The following is a 21,938-nucleotide window of genomic DNA, read 5'->3' as shown; positions in this document are numbered from 1 at the left end:
TAGTCCATTTTCACTACAATTGTAACAGTATCCAGCTTCATGATATTATCATTTAGTTGTATCTGAAAGGATTGATGTTTGTAATTAGTTTCATAAAGAGAAAGTATGGAAGTTATAACAAAAATGAAACAACAATACATAAGGAGTAGAGAAAACACAGCTTTGTGCATCAAAAGTGTTCCAGCTTAAAAAGATACAAGCATTAACAGATTTTAATCAATTTGCATGTCATTAGTGACCAATATAAATGCCAAAATCAGTAAAATTTGTTCAAAGTATGTAAATTAGCCCCTTATTAATATTTAGCAGGCATTTTAGGTTTGCTTAGCCTGTTTTGACTGTACGCATCAGCCTGTCCTGTTCAAATTGAAGTATCTGTCTAAAGCCTTCAAGGACAAATGCATGGCATAATTTCGATAGCGTGTTGGAGAAAAGGAAAAAAGCAATTTAAGAATATTCCTTATATAATTGATTTCCCCATACTCCCTGCAAGCCAGTGAGGAGCAGATGGCTGCCGGATATATATTTGGTCAGCAGTTGAATCCCAAGAAACTGCACGTGTAGTGTCTCCTACCCGCCCTCCTCCTCTAACCAAAGAAAAGGACTCTGGTGTTGCTAAGGTAAGGCGTTTCAATTGATATTTCTTGTGTATCGTGTGATTGTTTAAAAGTTTACTGTTAGTTGATTAGTTGAATAAGACCATAGAGAAGTACTAGAAATTATTTGACTCATAAATTTGTATAAATTAATCAAATAAGGAGAGATGGCTGGACAGGTGATGCGCTGTAGCTGTATGATGTGGGAACTGGCTGATCCCATTGTGAACGGCAGTGAGCACATCTTCAGCAAGTGTTGGTTGCTGGAAGAACTCCGGATCAGAATTGATGATTTGAAATCTGAGCTTTAAACACTGCGGCACATCCAGGAGGGGGAGAGTTACCTGGACACTTTGTTTCAGGAGGCAGTCACACCCGGTAGATTAAGTAATTCAAATTCAGTTAGTGATCAGGAACAACAGGGTGTGACTGTAAGTGAGGCAGGTAGCGGGATTCTGAGTTCAGCAGTCTCAGCCCCTGACCTTGTCCAATAGGTATGAGATTTTTGCTCTCTGTATGGATGAGAAAAAGGGCTGTGGACTAGATAAGCCAGCTGACCACAGCACCATGGTGCAGAAGGCCATTCAAGGGGGGCAGGCAAAAAGACAAGTAGTTGTTACAGGGGATTCTGTAATTAGGGGACAGATAGTATCTTTTGCAAGCTGGATTGAGAATCCCGAATGGTGTGTTGCCTGCCCGGTGCAGGACATCTCCAACCGGCTTGAAAGGACAATGGAACGGGAGGGGGAGGACCTAGTTGTTGTGATCCACATTGACACTAACAACATAGGCAAGGCTAGGAAGGAGGACCTGTTGGGGGATTACCAAGCATTAGGAAGGAAATTAAAGAACAGATCCTCGAGGGTTATAATCTCTAGATTATTGCCCGAGCCAGGTGCTAATTGGTAAAGGAATAAGAAAATTAGGGAAGTAAACACATGGCTAAGAGATTGGCGTAGGAAAGAGGGATTCCATTTCATGGGACACTGGCATCAGCTTTGGAACCAGGGGAATCTGTACCGATGGGACAGTTTCCACCTGAACTGATCTAGAACCAGCGTTCTGGTGAAAAGGATAAATAGGGTTGTCACTGGGACTTTAAACTTGTGAGTCGGGGGGAAGGGAAAGCAACAGGGAGTATGGAGTCAAGCAGAAAGATAAGTAGCAGTTTAGCATGTGTTCAAGGCAGACTAGTTATGAAGCAAAAAGAAAGGTTCAGATGAGGCGATGGAGAGTTACAGATCAGCTAGGAAGGATTTAAAGAGAGAGTTAAGAAGAGGAAAAAGAGGACACGAGCAGTCTTTAGTAAATAGAATAAAGGAGAACCCTAAAGCTTTCTATAGGTATGTGAGGAATAAAAGGATGACTAGGGTAGGAATAGGGCCAGTCAAAGACAGAAGTGGAAAGTTGAGTGTGGAGATTGGAGAGTGCTAAATGAACATTTCTCATCAGTTTTCACTCAGGAAAAGGGGAATATTGTAGAGGAGAAGAATGAGGTACAAGATATTTGACTAGAAAGGATCGAGGTTAGTTACGAACAAGTATTATCAATTCTAGACAGAGTGAAAGTAGACAAGTCCCCTGGGCCAGATGGAATTTATCTGAGGATTCTCTGGGAAGCTAGAGAGGAGATAGCAGAGTCTTTGGCTTTGATATTTGAGTCGTCATTGTCTACAGGTTTAGTACCAGAGGATTGGAGGATTGCAAATGTTGTGCCCTTGTTTAAGAAGGGCAGTAGAGATGACCCAGGTAATTATAGACCAGTGAGCCTTACTTCTGTTGTAGGAAAGGTTTTGGAAAGGATTATATGAGATAAGATTTATAAACATCTAGTAAGCAACAAATTGATTTCAGATAGTCAACATGGTTTCGTCAAGGGCAGGTCGTGTCTCACAAACCTCATTGAGTTTTTTGAGAAGGTGACCAAGCATGTAGATGAGGGTAGGGCAGTTGACATGGTATACATGGACTTCAGTAAAGCCTTTGATAAGGTTACATAAGGTAGGCTGTTGGAGAAAATGCAGAGGTATGGAATTGAGGGTGATTTAGCAGTTTGGATTAGAAACTGGCTTTCTGAAAGAAGGCAGCAAGTGGTGATTGATGAAAAATATTCAACCTGGAGTCTGGTTACTAGTGGTGTGCCACAAGGATCGGTTTTGGGACCACTACTGTTTGTCATTTTTATAAATGACTTAGATGCAGGCATGGGTGAATGGATTAGTACATTTGCAGATGACACTAAAGTCAGTGGAGTAGTGGACAGTTTGGAAGAATGTTACAGGTTGCAGGGGGACTTGGATAAACTGCAGAATTGGGCTGAGAGGTAGCAGATGGAGTTGAATGCAGCTAAATGTGAGGTAATGCACTTTGGGAAGAATAACAGGAAGGCAGAGTACTGGGTCAATGGAAAGATTCTTGGTAGTGTGGTTGCAGAGGGATCTTGGAGTCCATGTACATAGATCCCTGAAAGTTGCCACCCAGGTGGATAGTGCTGTTAAGAAGGCATATTGTGTGTTAAGTTTCATTTGTAGAGGGATTGAGTTCCGGAGCCGCAATATCATGCTGCAACTATACAAAACGCTGGTGCGGCCACACTTAGAACTTTGTGTACAGTTCTGGTCACCATATTTCAGGAAGGATGTGGTAGCATTGGAAAAGGTGCAGAGGAGATTTACCAGGATGTTGCCTGGTCTGGAGGGAAGGTCTTATGGGTCTGTTCTCATTGGAAAGAAGAAGGCTAAGAGGGGATTTGATAGAGACATACAAGATGATCAGAGGATTAGATAGGGTAGACAGTGAAAGTCTTTTTCCTAGGATGATGAGGGGGCATAACTACAAGTTGATGGGTGATAGATTCAAGACAGACATCAGAGGCAGGTTCTTTTCGCAGAGCGTGGTAAAGGCGTGGAATGCCCTAGCTGGTAATGTAGTCAACTCAGCCACATTAGGGAGATTTAAACAATCCTTAGATAAGCACATGGATGATTTTGGATAGTGTAGGGGAATGAGCTGAGAATAGTTCACAGGTCAGTACAACATTGAGGGCTGAAGGGCCTGTTCTGCGTTGCATTGTTCTATGTTCTATGTTATACGATAAATTAGGACACATTACTAGAGATGTTGGAAATCATGAGGATAAAAGAATTAGCTTTAAGGTGCTATACCTGAATGCTAATACTATTCGTAACAAAGTAGATGAATTATCAGCACAAATCATCGTGAATGATGATGATGTGGTAGGCATCACAGACACGTGGTTGCAGGGGGTTCAGGACTGGCAGTTAAACATCCAAGGATTTACAACTTATCAAAAAGACAGGGAGAGAGGCAGAGGGGGCGGGGTTGCCTTGTTAGTTAAGAATGAAATTAAATCTATGCCACTGAATGACACAGGGTCAGATGAGGTGGAGTCGAGAAACCACAACAGCGAAAAAATCATGATGGGAGTTATGTACAGACCTCCGAACAGTGGTCAGGACCAGGAGCGCAAGATGTACCAGGAAATAGACAGGTCATGTCAGAAAGGCAAGGTCACGGTGATTATGGGGGACTTCAATATGCAGGTGGACTAGGTGAATACTGTTGCCGATGGATCCAAATAAAGGGAATGTATGGCATGCTTACAGGGTGGCTTCTTGGAACAGCTTGTGATGGTTCCCACAAGGGAGCAGGCTATTCTGGACTTAGTGCAATGTAATGAGCCAGACTTTATAAAATATCTTAAAGTAAGGAAACACTTAGGAGGTAGCCATCATAATATGGTAGAGTTTGAAAAAAAGAAGGCAAAATTGGATGTAATAGTGTTACAATTAAATAAAGGTAATTACAAGGGCACGAGAGAGGAACTGACAAAAATCAATTGGAAGCAGAGTCTAGAGGGGAAGACAGTAGAGCAAAAACGCAGGAGTTTCTGAGTGTAATTGAGGACACAATACAGAGGTTCATCCCAAAGAAAAGGGGGTTGGGGGGGGAGGAGGATTAGACAGCCATGGCTGACAAAGGAAATCAGAAAATGTATTAAAGATAAAGAGAGAGCCTATAAAGTGGCCAAGAGCACTGGGAAATCAGAAGATTGGGAAGACTACAAAACAAACAGAGGATAACAAAGAGAGAAATAAGGAAGGAGAGGATCAAATATGAAGGTAGGCTAGCCAATAATATTAGAAATGATAGCAAATGTTTCTTTCAATACATAAGAAACAAACGAGAGGCAAAAGTAGACATGGGCCACTCCAAATTGATGCAGGAAGGTTAGTGTTGGGAGAACTTAAGTAACTTGAAGAACTTAAGTGCGCTGTGTCAGTCTTCATTGTGGAAGACAGGAGTAATATCCCAACAATTAAGGAGAGTCGGGGGCAGAGTTGAGTATGGTAGCCATTACAAAAGAGAAAGTGCTAGAAAAGCTAAAAGTTCCAAACATTGATATATCTCCTGGCTTCAATGGGCTATATCCTAGAGTTCTGACGGAGGTAGCTGAGGAAATAGTGGAGGCATCGGTTGTGATCTTTCAAAAGTCACCGGAGTCAGGGAAAGTACCGGATGATTGGAAAATCGCTGTTGTAACCCCCTTGTTCAAGAAAGGATCAAGACACAAGATGGAAAATTATAGGCCAATTAGCCTAACCTCGGTTGTAGGTAAAATTCTAGAATCAATCGTTAAGGATGAGATTTCTAAATTCTTGGAAATGCAGGGTCAGATTAGAACATGTCAGCATGGATTTAGTAAGCGGAGGTCATGCCTGACAAAACCTGTTATAATTCTTTGAAGAGGTAACAAGTAGGTTAGACCAGGGTGACCCAGTGAATATTATCTATCTAGACTTCCACAAGGCCTTTGATAAGGTGCCTCACAGGAGGCTGCTGAGTAAGGTGCGGGTCCATGGTGTTCGTGGTGAGCTACTGACATGGATTGAGGATTGGCTGTCTGACAGAAGACAGAGAGTTGGGATAAAAGGTTATTTTTCAGGAATGGCACAAGTGGTGTCCCACAGGGTTCAGTGTTGGGGCTGCAGCTGTTCACTTTATAAATTAATGATCTGGATGAAAGGACAGGGGGCATTCTGGCAAAGTTTGCTGATGATACGAAGTTAGGCTGACAGGCAGGTAGTTCTGAGGAGGTGGAGAGGCTGCAGAAAGATTTAGACAGTTTAGGAGAGTGGTCCAAGAAATGGCTGATGAAATTCAATGTGAGAAAATGCAAGATCATGCACTTTGGAATAAAGAATACAGGCATGGCCTATTTTCTGAATGTTGAGAAAATTCATAAAGCCAAAGTACAAAGGGATCTGGGAATGCTATTCCAGGATTCTTTAAAGGTTAACTTGCAGGTTGAATCCGTGATTAAGAAAGCGAATGTAAATTTGTCATTTGTCTCAAGAGGGTTGTAATATAAAAGCAGCGATGTGCTACTGAGAATTTATAAATCTCTAGTTAAGCCCCATTTAGAATACTGTGTCCAATTTTGGGCCCCACACCTCAGGAAGGACATACTGGCATTGGAGCGTGTCCAGCGGAGATTCACACAAATGATCCCTGTATGTTAGGTATGCCTAACATTCGATGAACAGCTGAGGATCCTGGGATTGTATTCATTAGAATTTAGAAGGTTGAGTGGAGATGTAATAGGAACTTACACGATAATGCATAGCTTAGGGAGGGTGGACGCAGGGAAGTTGCTGCCGTTAGGTAGGGAGCCTAGGACCAGTGGGCATAGTCTTAGAATTAGAGGGGGTCAATTTAGAACGGAAATGAGGAGGCATTTCTTCAGCCCGAGTCTGGTGAGCCTGTGAAATTCATTGCCATGGAGCACAGTGGAGGCCGGGATGTTATATACCTTCAAGACAGAGATTGGTAAATTCTTGATCTTGCAAGGGATTAAGGTCTACAGGGAGAGTCCAAGTAAGTGGAGTTGAAATGCCCATCAGCTTTGATTAAATGGTGAAGTGGACTTGATTGGCCAAATGGCCTTACTTCCACTCCTGTGTATTATGGTCTTCTCCCTCCTTCTTCCTGTACCAGCATACACATGGCCAATAATCATTTCCTCTTCCCATCTTGAGGTTCTAGCCTCCTCGTTCCTCTGTCACTGATATGCAGAAGTGGCTTCAGCTATAACACTCAGGGCTCATTGAATACTATTACTCATGCTTAGAATAAGCCCCTTGCACATGGAGTGGGTGGGGGCTGGAGAGGAGAGAGACTGGGATGCTCCCTGATTTCTGGGCCATTGCTTTGTTTGTTACAGATATTTAGTAATTAAAAACGAGTGGATATTTTGAGAGCCACAAAACGTCAGTCTGTACACAAAGGGTTAAATGTCGTCCAGACCTGCTACCAGGAAGTCCTGTACAAACAAAGGAAATCAAATGCTTTCTTGGGAGAAATTTGTACCACAGCTATTTTAATTGCTGCTCTTGATGCACAAGTGTGATAAAACCTGGGAACTGGCTCATGGTGCCCCAGTGCATTGTTGCCCGAAATGCTGGTGCCTGGCCTGGATTTTCTGTTCATAGCAGAATAGCCACTTCTGCCAGCCAGACTAGGCAGTCTACAATGAAAATGTAAAGTAAACAGGACCAATCCATTAATAGTTTGACTTGGCTGTACTTTCTGCAGTCACACGGTGGCCTCTCCTTTATTACAGGGCAGAAAGTAAGCAGCACAGTAATATTCAGCAATATTTCCTTACAGGTGCTTACGGGAGCAGCCTCAAAAAGTAGCATTCTAACTCTATCGACACAGGAGTTAGAAAATGTTTTCTGTTTGAGTAAACTGTTAATTACTGAATATATCTGAGTGGATTCCCTCTTCTGCATAATCCATGATCTTGTTGATTACAGCCACCGGGCAACAATGATGGGCAGCTCCTCCATTGCCAAGTCCCAACCACCCGAAGCCTGGAGGACCAACGCCTCATCTTCTGCCTTGGGACCCTCCAACTATACGGGATTAATGTGGATTTCACCAGTTTCCTCATTTGCCCTCTCTCCACCTTATCCTAGATCCAACCCGCTAACTCAGCACTGCCTTCATGATGTGTCATAGAACATAGAACATAGAACATAGAACAATACAGCACAGAACAGGCCCTTCGGCCCACGATGTTGTGCCGAACTTCTAACCTAGATTAAGTACCCATCCATGTACCTATCCAAATGCCGCTTAAAGGTCGCCAATGATTCCGACTCTACCACACCCACGGGCAGCGCATTCCATGCCCCCACCACTCTCTGGGTAAAGAACCCACCCCTGACATCTCCCCTATACCTTCCACCCTTCACCTTAAATTTATGTCCCCTTGTAACACTCTGTTGTACCCGGGGAAAAAGTTTCTGACTGTCTACTCTATCTATTCCTCTGATCATCTTATAAACCTCTATCAAGTCACCCCTCATCCTTCGCCGTTCCAACGAGAAAAGGCCGAGAACTCTCAACCTATCCTCGTACGACTTCCTCTCCATTCCAGGCAACATCCTGGTAAATCTTCTCTGCACCCTCTCCAAAGCTTCCACATCTTTCCTAAAGTGAGGCGACCAGAACTGCACACAGTACTCCAACTGTGGCCTAACCAAAGTCCTGTACAGCTGCAACATCACTTCACGACTCTTGAATTCAATCCCTCTGCTAATGAACGATAATACTCCATAGGCCTTCTTACAAACTCTATCCACCTGAGTGGCAACCTTCAAAGATCTATGTACATAGACCCCAAGATCCCTCTGTTCCTCCACCTGACTAAGAACCCTACCATTAACCCTGTATTCCGCATTCTTATTTGTTCTTCCAAAATGGACAACCTCACACTTGGCAAGGTTGAACTCCATCTGCCACTCCTCAGCCCAGCTCTGCATCATATCTAAGTCCCTCTGCAGCCGACAACAGCCCTCCTCACTGTCCACAACTCCACCTATCTTCGTATCCTCTGCAAATTTACTGACCCACCCTTCGACTCCCTCATCTAAGTCATTAATAAAAATTACAAACAGCAGAGGACCCAGAACTGATCCCTGCGGAACTCCACTTGTAACTGGGCTCCAGGCTGAATATTTACCATCTACCACCACTCTCTGCCTTCGACCGGTTAGCAGTTTTCTATCCAATTGGCCAAATTTCCCTCTATCCCATGCCTCCTGACTTTCCGCATAAGCCTACCATGGGGAACCTTATCAAATGCCTTACTAAAATCCATGTACACTACATCCACTGCTCATCCCTCATCCACATGCTTGGTCACCTCCTCGAAGAATTCAATAAGACTTGTAAGGCAAGACCTACCCTTCACAAATCCGTGCTGGCTGTCCCTAATCAAGCAGTGTCTTTCCAGATACTCATAAATCCTATCCCTCAGTACCCTTTCCATTACTTTGCCTACCACAGAAGTAAGACTAACAGGCCTGTAATTCCCGGGGTTATCCCTATTCCCTTTTTTGAACAGGGGCACAACATTCGCTACTCTCCAGTCCCCTGGTACCACCCCTGTTGCCAGTGAAGACGAGAAGATCATTGCCAACGGTACTGCAATTTCCTCTCTTGCTTCCCACATAATCCTAGGATATATCCCGTCAGGCCCGGGGGACTTGTCTATCCTCAAGTTGTTCAAAATGTCCAACACATCTTCCTTCCTAACAGGTATCTCTTCTAGCTTGCCAGTCCATTTCACACTCTCCTCTTCTACAATACAGTCCCTCTCGTTCGTAAATACTGAAGAGAAGTACTTGTTCAAGACCTCTCCTATCTCTTCCGACTCAATACACAGTCTCCCACTACTGTCCTTGATCGGACCTACCCTCGTTCTCGTCATTCTCAGGTTTCTCACATACGCATAAAATGCCTTGGGGTTATCCTTGATCCTATCCGCCAATGATTTTTCATGCCCTCTCTTAGCTCTCCTAATCCCTTTCTTCAGGTCCCTTCTGGCTATCCTGTATCCCTCCACTGCTCTGTCTGAATCCTGTTTCCTCAACCTTATGTAAGCCTCCTTCTTCCTCTTTACCAGACATTCAACCTCTCTCGTCAACCAAGGCTCCCTCACACGACCATTTCTTTCCTGCCTGATAGGTACATACATATCATGGACACGTCGTATCTGCTCTTTGAAAAAGTTCCACATTTCCACCACATCCTTCCCTGACAGCCTAAGCTCCCAACGTATGCTCCTCAAATCCTGCCTTACAGCATCGTAATTTCCCTTCCCCCAATTATAAAATCTACCTTGTTGTGCGCACCTATCTCTCTCCATAACCAAGGTGAAAGTCACAGAATTGTGGTCACCATCACCAAAATGTTCACCCACTAACAAGTCCACCACTTGTCCCGGTTCATTACCGAGTACCAAATCCAATATGGCCTCCCCTCTGGTTGGACAATCTACATACTGCGTTAGAAAAGCTTCCTGGACACACTGCACAAACACCGCCCCATCCAATCTACTTGATCTAAAGAGCTTCCAATCAATATTTGGGAAGTTGAAGTCGCCCATGACTACGACCCTGTGGCTTCTGCACCTTTCCAAAATCTGTTTCCCAATCTGTTTCTCCACATCTCTGCTGCTATTGGGGGGCCTATAGTAAACACCCAACAAGGTGACTGCACCTTTCCTATTTCTGACTTCAGCCCATACTACCTCCAGAGGCAGATCCCCCTCAAACTTCCTTTCTGCAGCCGTTATACCATTTCTAATTAGCAATGCCACCCCCCCTCCTTTTTTCCCACCCTCCCTAATCTTACTGAAACACCTGTAACCAGGAACCTCCAACAGCCATTCCTGTCCCACATCTATCCACGTTTCCGTGATGGCCACAACATCGTAGTCCCAGGTACCGATCCACGCCTTAAGTTCACCCACCTTATTTCTGATACTCCTTGCGTTGAAGTATACGCACTTGAGCCCGTCTCTGTGTCCGCAAGTAGTCCCTGTCAGTGCTACCTTCTCCACAGCCTCCCTACAGTCTTGGGCATCCTGACAAACAGCTAACCTACTTGCTGGACTACAAGTCCGGATCCCATCCCCCTGCCAAATTAGTTTAAACCCCCCCGAAGAGTGCTAGCAAACCTACCCCCCAGGATATTGGTGCCCTTCTGGTTCAGGTGCAACCCGTCTTGTTTGTACAGGTCCCACCTTCCCCAGAATGCAGTCCAATTGTCCAAATATCTGAAGCCCTCCCTCCTACACCAGCCTTGCAGCCACGTGTTCAACTGCACGCTCTCCCTATTCTTTGCCTCACTGTCACGTGGCACCGGCAACAACCAGAGATGACGACTCTGTCTGTCCTAGCTTTTAGCTTCCAGCCTAACTCCTTGAGCTCTTGAATGACCTCCCCACCCCTCTTCCTACCTATGTCGTTGGTGCCAATGTGCACCACGACTTCTGGCTGCACACCCTCCCCCTTAAGGATTCTGAAGACACGGTCTGAGACGTCTCGGACCCTAGCACCCGGGAGGCAACAAACCATCCGTGAGTCTCGCCCATGTCCACAGAACCGCCTGTCCGTCCCTCTAACTAGAGAGTCCCCTATAACTAGCGCTCTCCTCCTCTCCCCCTTTCCCTTCTGAGTCTCAGAGCCACAGACCCCTTCACTGCAGCTTACACCTGCAACGCTGTCCCCCCCAACAGTTTCCAAAGCTGTCTCTAGATTACAGATGCAGTGCTCTGAATTAAACGTAAGCATGGCAATCTTTACTCCCTCCAACACTGATGCACAGTGACAGCAGTGTGCACCGTATACAAGATGCACTGCAACAACTCACCAAGGCTCCTCTGACAGCACCTTCCAAAGCTGCAGACTCTAGCACCTTGAAGAACAAGGGCAACAAATGCATGAGGACACCACCATTTGCAAAGTTCATGTCTAAGCAACTCCTCCCAGTTTGCTTCACTGTGATGCTGACTTACTGCACACTCCTCCCAGTCTGATTTACAGTGATGCTGACTTACTGCACACTCCTCCCAGTCTGATTCACAGTGATGCTGCCTTAGTATACACACCTCCCAGTCTGATTCATAGTGATGCTGACTTACTGCACACTCCTCCCAGTCTGATTCACAGTGATGCTGACTTCCTGCATACCAGTTTCCTACCTGTCCATCTTCCTTCCCACCTATCCGCTCCACCCTCCTCTCCAACCTATTATATTTACCCCCACCTCCATCTACCTATCACACTCTCAGCTACCTTGCCCCCAGCCCCAGCTCCCTCCTATTTATCTCTCTACACCCTTGGCTCACAAGCCTTATTCTTGATGAAGGGTTTATGCCCGAAATGTCGATTCTCCTGCTGCCTGACCTGCTGTGCTTTTCCAGCACCACACTCTCAACCCTGATCTCCACATCTACAGACCTCACTTTCTCCTAGTTTCTCACATACAGTGAGTCAACCAACAAGTGTGAAGCTGCATTAAATTCTTTAAATACTGTGACTTGTTAATAGATGCCCATTAATCACCTGAAATGACATTACAAAGGTAATGCTAACAGTCATGTAGCAATTATGTTATTCCTGTTATGGGATCTGATATCCCTGGCCAGGCCAGCATTTGCTGCCCATCCCTAATTGCCCTAGAGAAGGAGTAGTGAGCTGCAATCCTGAACCGCCAATCCTTGCAGTGGAGGGACACTCACAGAGTTGTTAGGAAGGGAATTCCCAGATCTTGATCCAGTGACAGTGAAGGAGTGGTGATATATTTCCAAGGCAGGATAGAGAATTGCTTAGACATGAACTTTGCAAATGGTGGTGTCCTCATGCATTTGTTGCCCTTGTTCTTCAAGGTGCTAGAGTCTGCAGCTTTGGAAGGTGCTGTCAGAGGAGCCTTGGTGAGTTGTTGCAGTGCATCTTGTATACGGTGCACACTGCTGTCACTGTGCATCAGTGTTGGAGGGAGTAAAGATTGCCATGCTTACGTTTAATTCAGAGCACTGCATCTGTAATCTAGAGAAGCAAGTTAAAGTCCTGTCATAGTAAATTGTGAAATAGTATCAGCTGTCACCTTTCCATTAAAATTCAAATGATTCACTAAGGTCTTTAGAGGAAGAAAATTGATGTATTTGCCTTTCCTTCCCTATTTCCTAAAGATTTTTATATGTGACTCCAGTCCCACACCAATATTGTAGACTCTTAACTGCCTACTAACATGATCTAGTGATGTTGGTATTTGTATCAAATTCTACTAAAGAAAAACTAAAATATTTTCTCAACAAACATATGCCCAACCACATTGCTCCTGCAAAGCCCGCCTTACCAACATCTGGTGCCCAAGTGGAAGAGCTCAGCCAACCAGCATGTTGATTAACAAATGATTAACGTCTGTTGTGCTAGTAGCTACAGTGCATCATCGGAAATACCAGATCATATCTGACAGTAAATGAGGGGAAGAAGAAAGAGGGATTTCTTGTGTGGAATTCACTCAGCTGGAAAACCGTGGAAGACGAGTCATTGGATTTATTCGAGCCTGAGGTAAGTAAATTTTTGACAAACCAGGGAGGTGAGAGTTATGGAAGTGCAGACAGGAAAGTGGAGTTAAGATCATTATGATTTCAGCCATGATTTTAATGAATGTGAAGCTAGTGCTGAATAGAATAATGGGCAAGACAGTGGTTAGCACTGCTACCTCACAGCACTAGAGATCTGGGTTCAATTCCTGCCTCAGGCAACTGCCTGTGTGGAGTTTGCACATTCTCCCTATGTCTGCCTGGGTTTCCTCCCACAGTCCAAAAAATATGCAGATTAGTGAATTGGCATAGTGTTAGGTGTAGGGGAATGGGTCTGGGTGGGTTGCTCTTCGGAGGGTCGGTATGAACTTGTTGGGCCGAAGGGCCTGTTTCCACACTGTAAGTAATATAATCTAATCTGTCCTAAATCTACATTACTGAGAATACTTATGACTTGGAGGTGCCAGTGTTGGACTGGGTTGGGCAAAGTTAAAAATCATACAACACCAGTTTATTGTCCAGCAGGTTTATTTGGAAGCACTAGCTTTAAGAGTGCTACTCCTTCATCAGTTGGTTAATGTAGGAGCGATGCTTCAAAAGCTAGTGTGCTTCCAAATAAACCTGTTGGACTATAACCTGGTGTTGTGTGGTTTTTAATTAAGAATACTTAGGATCGCTACTAAATGAGCTGATGGGTTGTTGCAAAGCATAAACTGTCAGTCTGCACTTGTGCTGGTGAGAGAAGCGGTTGGAGTTTGTTGAGCATGTTACTAATAGAATTGATAAAGGAGAATCAATTTTGTACTATACTTGGATTTCATGAGAGTTTTGATAAAGTTTCCCATTAATATTGCTAACCAATATCCAAAGTGCATGGGATGGAGGTAACACAGATTAAAGATTGTTTTCTGCTTGTTAAGCACAGTACAGGTTATTCTCAAAATCGGACTCATGAGGTACCGCAAAGATCAGTACTTGAATCCTAGCTCTTCACAAATCTATACAGAGGAACCTCAATTGTCTGAACAAGATGGGTGGACATTATTTCATTTGGACAATTGATTATTTGGTTAATTGATTCAATGCCTTTCCTCTGGGGCTCAGAGTTTTCTGTTAAGCCACTCCCCATTCACAAGACACACAGCACATGCACACGAGCCTCTGCCCTCCTTGCCCGTTCAACACCAACTCCCCTTCCGCCCCACCCCCATCCAACATCACCCCCACACCTGCCCGTACCCCAACCCTTTCCAAAACCACCCCCATCCACGCCCCCAACCCTATCCAACACCAGCCCCATCCGCCCCCAACTCCGACCAACACCGGCCCCATCCAGCCCCCATCCACACCCCAACCGCCCCCCCAACCCATTCAGCACTGCCCCCCATCTGCCCCCAACCCATCCAACACCGCCCCCCCCATCCGACCCAACCCTCACCCTCGCCTGCCTCCAACCCCATCCAACACCGCCCCTCCCATCCACCCCCATTCCTGCCCGCCCTCAACCCAGTACAACACTGTCCCTCATCTGCACCCAACACTGTCACCCATTTGCCCCCACACCTGCCCACCCCCCAAACCCGTCCAACCCTACCCTCCCATCCACCCCTCAATCCCATCCAACCCTAACCCCCCATCCGCTCCTCAATCCCATCCAACACCACCTCCATCTGTCCCCAACCCCGCCCAACCAATCTGCGCCCCAGCCCCCAGTCTGACCCAGCCACCTTGTCCCCCATGCACCCCAGTCCCCCCTCCCCAGGGCAGCCAGACTGGACACCAACAAGACGACTGCTTCTGCCTTTGGAGGTGTGGTGGGGGGTGGGAAGGTGAGTCTCCAAATAGCATGCACATGCACCTTTTTTAATGCAACTTTTTGACAAGTTCCACTTTTGCCCTGTACAGGACAATATTGGAGAGATTATGTGGGGAAGTGGGGTTTAGGATGCACCCTTGTGAAGAACTCCAGGGAAAGTGTGTAGGGAGAAAGAGCGGGCAGGTGGTCAGTCATTTGTAGATTGTGCCTGATGTCCCATCAATGTCCAGGACTGTTTGCGGCAGCGTTTCAATAAGCAGAGTTCATTTTTAATCACTGTAAACAAAGGCCACGATCAGTGTTGGAAACACGTCTTTGATGTAACGTTTCTATCGGGACCTTGAGATCTTTTCTCCAGATTATCCGAATATTAATTATCCAAATTTCGGATTATCGAGGTTCCTCTGTATTAATGATTTGGATGTAAGGACCAAGTGTTAAATTTCTAAAGTTTGCAGGTGATAAGACTGGGTGGGATGTGTGCTGCGAGGAAAGTGCAAAGTGGTTTGAGAGTGATTTGGACAGGTTTAGTGAGTGGGCAATAATGTGGCAGATAAAGTATAATGTTAAAAATATAAAGTCACTCTGGTAGGTGAAACAGATATTCTTAAAATGGTAGAAGATGAGAAGATGTTCATGTATGAAGGGACCTGGATATCCTTACCAGTAAGGCACTGAATGCTATTGTGCAGGTGCATACATCCCACCCAGAGTTATATCATCCGCAAACTTTGCAAATTTAACACTTGGTCCTTACATCAAAATCATTAATATACATTTGTGAACAGCTGGAAAAACTGGGCCTGCATTTCCAGAATTTGAAAGAATGAGAGGTGATCACATTGAAACCTACAAAATATCATATTAAAAGGAGAAAACCACTCAAGACCGAGATGAGAACTTCTTTTGCTTAGAGGTTTGTAAATCTTTGGAATCCTCTACCCCAGGGGGTTGTGGAAACTCAGTATGCTTAAACCAGAGATTTAAAGTGTCTCAAATGCCAATTACATTAAGGGATATGTGGACAGTAGGAGTAGAATACATTGAAGTGGATGATCAGCTATGATCATACGGAGGATTCAGTGGACGGAATGGACTACACCTACATTCCTTCCTGAATCTTATTCATCTTAATGAGGGAACCTTTCATTTTCTTAAATTCCAGAGTGAGGTGTAATTCTGCACTCCACTCCACCCATTCCACATAGGACACCTACCCACACCAGCAATTAATTTTATAAACTTTTGTTGTGATTCCACTAGATCAACTATATCCTTTCTTTCATACAGATACCAAAGCAATATACAGTACACCCAAGGTTTGGTCCCACCAAAACTCTCTAAAATTAGAGTAACTACCTTACTCTTGCACTCCAACCTTCTTGCAATAAAAGCAAACTCAGCATTTTGCCTTCCTGATTGCTGACTTTGCCTATGCTAAATTTCTACTTTAAGTGGCTTTTCACCAGTGAAACATGTTGTTAATCCTTCCATGCAACATGAATTCTTATTTTTCCTCTTCATGTTACATTCTGCCATCATCTTGCCCAATCCTGTCACCACATCCAGTCACAAATGGTTTTGGACTATTTAGCAAATAGGACAGAAAGACTACAGGGTCATCCCTATCTACACATTGTTAAAAATCACAACACCAATTATAGTCCAACAGGTTTACTTAGAAGCACCAGCTTTCAGAGCACTGCTTCTTCATCAGCTGGTTGTGGCCTGAGGAAGGAGCAGTGCTCAAAAAGCTAGTGCTTCCAAATAAACCTGTCAGACTATAACCTGATTGTTGTGAGATTTTTAACTTTGTACAGCTCAGTCCAACACCAGCACCTCCAAATCATGCCTATCTACATTAACATGCGATCCAGCATCTGAGTGCAAAAGATAAGCTATTAAGTTTCCAACTACCTTCAGCCAGAAGTGCTGAGTGAATGAAACCTTACAGACTTTTACTGAGGTAAACACTGCCCCTCAAATCACAGATGCATGCCCTCTCTCAGAGGATTCGCTCCATGTGCGATGTATTACCAAACAACTGAATACACTAGTCATTACAAATCCACAGGTTCAAAAACATACCAGGATAGTGCTGAAGATTAGTACTCTAGAAAAAGTCACAGCTCGAGTCAGCTTGTTCTAGTACAGCAACACCTTCTCAGTAATGTGGAAAATGATCCAGATGTGAATTGTCCATAAAAAAGCAGGACCTATCCTTCCAGCTAATTACTACCTCATCAGCTGACCTTCAATAATCAGCAAATTGATGAAAGGTGACTTCAATAGTTATTGAAGCTATTAGTAAATAGCTAGTTGGGCCCTCTTGTGATGTGTCCCTATCCCTAGGTGTGTAATAACATCTCTGAACAGGTTAGAAAAATAGGTTTGTAAATAACACAGGGCTTTTGTAGTGCAGTGGTAATGTCCCTGTCTTTTAACTAGGAGGTCAAGGTTTAATTCCTATCTGCTCTAGAGGTGTGTAATAACATCTATGAATTGGTTGATTAAAATATAACCTTAAATAATGATAAAATGGCATTTATTCACTAATTAAGCTGCTTGCTGATGCTCAGTTGGTTTATGCCAGGGACATTCAGCTGCTCATCACATAAAAGTGCAAACACGCCACACTCACACAAAAGGGAAAATGATTGTGTTGCTTTAGGCGACACAATCTTAGCACTAGGACCTTGCAGCAGGATTTCCATAGGCAGTAGCTTCGGTCACCAATTACAACGGCAATTACTTTCCCTCCATTGTAAGGTCAGAACTGGGGCTGTTTGCTAATGATTGTTGTGTTCCATTTCATTTGCAGTTCTCAGGTAATTAGTTCACCTGCAGCAAGTCTTAACCAACATCTAATTTTGGGCTGGTAAATGATAAGTAATATTCGTGCTAGACCAGTGGTAGGAAATGACCAAAAGCCAGAACCTAATCACCTCTCTGACTTAGAAGTATATCAGCATTCCTTCACCATCGCTGAGTAAAACTCCTGAAACTCCTTTCTTAACATCTTCACCTCACACAGAGTAGGAGTTCAATAAGGTCCAACACAAGCTTCTTGATACCTGGGGATCAGCAGTAAATGGTAATCTTACCTCGTGATGACCATGTCCCAAAAAACACTAAATGAAACAACAGGCACATAGCTTAAAGACTAACACTGACTTTGCCCATGCTCCCAGCCCTTCCTCCATAATTTCCACGATATTCTTAGAATGTAAATATGATAAACTAGAACATTAGTATGCTCACATTCTGCAGGCCATTAATGAAGTGATCAGGTTATTAATTTAAGATCTGTCATCCTAAACTGCTGCAGAAATGCATTTCTGAGGACAATGTCTTCATTTCCCACAGATGGAACAGGCATTTCATGATTAAGCTGCTGTGACAAGGTTGTGGTATACTTCAAAGTACTGACAGGTTCCAATTCACAAATCAGAAACAAAATACAAGCATTAGAGGAGCAGCATTGTGCCAACAAATGCTGTCAAAAGACAAACATTGAAGAACAGAAGAAATAATTGCCATATGCGTGACTTGGACACTCTTCTGAATAGTTATGCTTCATTGCTTACAATACAGTAAAGTTAAAAATCACACAACACCAGGTTAGAGTCCAACAGGTTTATCTGGAAACACAAGCTTTTGAGATGCTGCCTCTTCATCAGGTGATGAAGTTGCCTCTTCATCAGAGGCAGCGCCTCAAAAGCTCGTGCTTCCAAATAAACTTGGTGTTGTGTGATTTTTAACATTGTGCACCCCATCCAACACCGATATCTCCAAATCATTACAATCCAGCATGTATCCAGGCTGTGATGGCAATAATGGTGTCTGAAACTCCTTTCTTAACATCTTCACCTCACACAGAGTAGGAGTTCAATAAGGTCCAACACAAGCTTCTTGATACCTGGGGATCAGCAGTAAATGGTAATCTTACCTCGTGATGACCATGTCCCAAAAAACACTAAATGAAACAACAGGCACATAGCTTAAAGACTAACACTGACTTTGCCCATGCTCCCAGCCCTTCCTCCATAATCAATCTGTGCATATCCAATTGCACCCATATATCATGCCAGAATAACATGGCATTTTAAATAAGTTATGAAATACAGGAAAGTAGTTATAATTAGTCTGCCAATTTCTTTGTAAATCAACACTTCTAGTGACTGTTAAACAACCCATTTTCTATACCTGTGCCATGCAATGTTAAAATTGTAACTCAGAGACTGTTTAACAGTCATCAGATTGTAAAGAAATTTACTGACTAGATCTTACACCTACATTAAAATATAATGTAAGAAATTGCTGTCATCTGGTTGCCCACTTCTTGCTTCAAATTAATTCTGGTGCAACAGGCAGGTCATTTTTATTACAGTACATTCAGTCAGGTGCAACTCTCTCACCTTCTACACTTTGTGGATTTATCATGCCAACTAATGATGGAATTGCCAATAAATTACTATTTGAAAATCTGATGAAACAGTTTGGAACATAAGGATATGGATGCAATTACAACATCAATACCACTTTAAAGAGTAGATCCATTGCAGAATTCCCTGAATGGTATTCCTGACTGCTGCACGAGTCTTTCTTGTTCTGGTCACTGGTACCACCACTTAATTGGCATTTTCACTTTATCACTCAGGCATTATTTCACCATTCTGATCAGATGTTTGCTGAGACATCTCTCAGGGTGAAAACATATTCATTGGACAGTATTCCCCTTGAAAGCTAGTGGCAGTGTCCCAACATCTGGCCCAGGAGGCCCACGTTCAAGTCTGACTTGCTCCAGAAGTGTGTCCTAACGTTTCTGAACAGGTTGATTAGAAAATAATCAAACATATGAAACACTGTTTTTACTTTATTTGTTATGTGTATGATTACTTTCAGTTCACATGCTTTTAATTTCCTTTGTGATTTCTGTAGGATAACAGCAAGTCCTGTTATGCTACTGGATGGCTTACCTCATCAGTGATTCCTGCTGACATGGAGACACGCTTGGAACTGGAACCGAGCTTGCAATGTTCCGGGAGTGTTCTGTTTCATCCACTTTACATACCTGTGTAAACAGTTCATTAAGCTTGTTATTCAACACTATAACCTATAACCTTAGTATAATCTCACAATGTGGGTGGCAGCAGTCGTGGTTCCCTCACTCTGTACAAACTCTCACTCATCTCGATTGATTGCAACACAAGATGAATCTTCTGGGAAGGCCAAGAACAGAAACAGTAAGACACTTTCAAGCTTATTCAATTCTTGTAACCAAACTCTAGAATTGGTCAACTAGAAAAGCTCCAAGGCTCTCAGTCCCAGCTTTAGCAGGCACAAATAGACTGCGGCATCACTTCAATATACAGACAGATCACAAAAATACAAATACCTATTCTATATCTGACTCACTGCTCAGAAACAGAGACCTGTACCAGGTCTCATAGTGGCCCAACTGGTATTACTGCTTTAGTCACAACCACATCATCTGCAGATTTGTGCATAAAACAGAGAGATCCCAAGTCAATACAATCTTCTGTGCTTTCAGTAAAGTAGCCAATGATTAGATTAGATTACTTACAGTGTGGAAACAGGCCCTTTGGCCCAACAAGTCCACACTGACCCTCCGAAGAGCAACCCACCCAGACCCATTCCTCTACATTTACCCCTTCACCTAACACTACGGGCAATTTAACATGGCCAATTCACCTAGCCTAGGTAAAAACAATGACTGCAGATGCTGGAAACCAGATTTTGGATTAGTGGTGCTGGAAGAGCACAGCAGTTCAGGCAGCATCCAAGGAGCAGCGAAATCGACGTTTCGGGCAAAAGCCCTTCATCAGGAATAAAGGCAGAGAGCCTGAAGCGTGGAGAGATAAGCTAGAGGAGGGTGGGGGTGGGGAGAAAGTAGCATAGAGTACAATAGGTGAGTGGGGGAGGGGATGAAGGTGATAGGTCAGGGAGGAGGGTGGAGTGGATAGATGGAAAAGAAGATAGGCAGGTAGGACAAGTCATGGGGAGAGTGCTGAGCTGGAAGTTTGGAACTAGGGTGAGGTGGGGGAAGGGGAAATGAGGAAATTGTTGAAGTCCACATTAATGCCCTGGGGTTGAAGTGTTCCGAGGCGGAAGATGAGGCGTTCTTCCTCCAGGCGTCTGGTGGTGAGGGAGCAGAGGTGAAGGAGGCCCAGGACCTCCATGTCCTCGGCAGAGTGGGAGGGGGAGTTGAAATGTTGGGCCACAGGGCGGTGTGGTTGATTGGTGTGGGTGTCCCGGAGATGTTCCCTCAAGCGCTCTGTTAGGAGGCATCCAGTCCGCCCAATGTAGAGGAGACCGCATCGGGAGCAACGGATGCAATAAATAATATTAGTGGATGTGCAGGTAAAACTTTGATGGATGTGGAAGGCTCTTTTAGGGCCTTGGATGGAGGTGAGGGAGAAGGTGTGGGCACAGGTTTTGCAGTTCCTGCAGTGGCAGGGGAAGGTGCCAGGATGGGAGGGTGGATTGTAGGGGTGTGTGGATTAGTGGTGCTGGAAGAGCACAGCAGTTCAGGCAGCATCCAAGGAGCTTCGAAATCGACGTTTCGGGCAAAAGCCCTTCATCAGGAATAAAGGCAGTGAGCCTGGAGTGTGGAGAGATAAGCTAGAGGAGGGTGGGGGTGGGGAGAAAGTAGCATAGAGTACAATGGGTGAGTGGGGGAGGGGATGGAGGTGATAGGTCAGGGAGGAGAGGGTGGAGTGGATAGGTGGAAAAGGAGATAGGCAGGTAGGACAAGTCCGGACAAGTCATGGGGACAGTGCTGCACGACATGGTTGAAGAGCTTCAGGGCAGAGGAAATGACCTGGGAGTTGCAGTGGGAGAGGGACTCCCTGAGATTCTTGTAGAGAGAGGAGGAAAACAGGAAAACAGGAGAGAGGAGGATGTGCAGGTCAGGTGAATTGGCCATGCTAAATTGCCCGTAGTGTTAGGTAAGGGGTAAATGTAGGGGTATGGGTGGGTTGCGCTTCGGTGGGTTGGTGTGGACTTGTTGGGCCGAAGGGCCTGTTTCCACGCTGTAATGTAATGTAATCTAATCTAATGATTTGGTTTATGTGAAGTT

At 44.4% G+C, this 21,938-nt stretch overlaps 1 long non-coding RNA gene across 3 annotated transcripts in view; it reads right to left on the bottom strand.

The window, feature by feature from the left end:
• LOC148147627 (uncharacterized) overlaps positions 1-21,938 on the bottom strand; it is a 203,785-nt gene that overhangs the window by 80,148 nt on the left and 101,699 nt on the right. For all 3 annotated transcript variants that reach the window (XR_015759541.1, XR_015759539.1, XR_015759540.1), the window contains one exon: positions 19,816-19,910. This is a non-coding gene — a long non-coding RNA (uncharacterized LOC148147627). The remainder of the gene's footprint in view (positions 1-19,815; positions 19,911-21,938) is intronic.

The sequence above is a fragment of the Chiloscyllium plagiosum genome, unplaced genomic scaffold (genome assembly GCF_037043375.1).
Source record: "Chiloscyllium plagiosum isolate Xiang-an unplaced genomic scaffold, Cpla_swu_hap1 HiC_scaffold_15, whole genome shotgun sequence".
NCBI classification, from domain to species: domain Eukaryota; kingdom Metazoa; phylum Chordata; class Chondrichthyes; order Orectolobiformes; family Hemiscylliidae; genus Chiloscyllium; species Chiloscyllium plagiosum.
The sequence above is the reverse complement of the archived record's forward strand: the minus strand, read 5'-3'. Positions and strand labels throughout refer to the sequence as shown.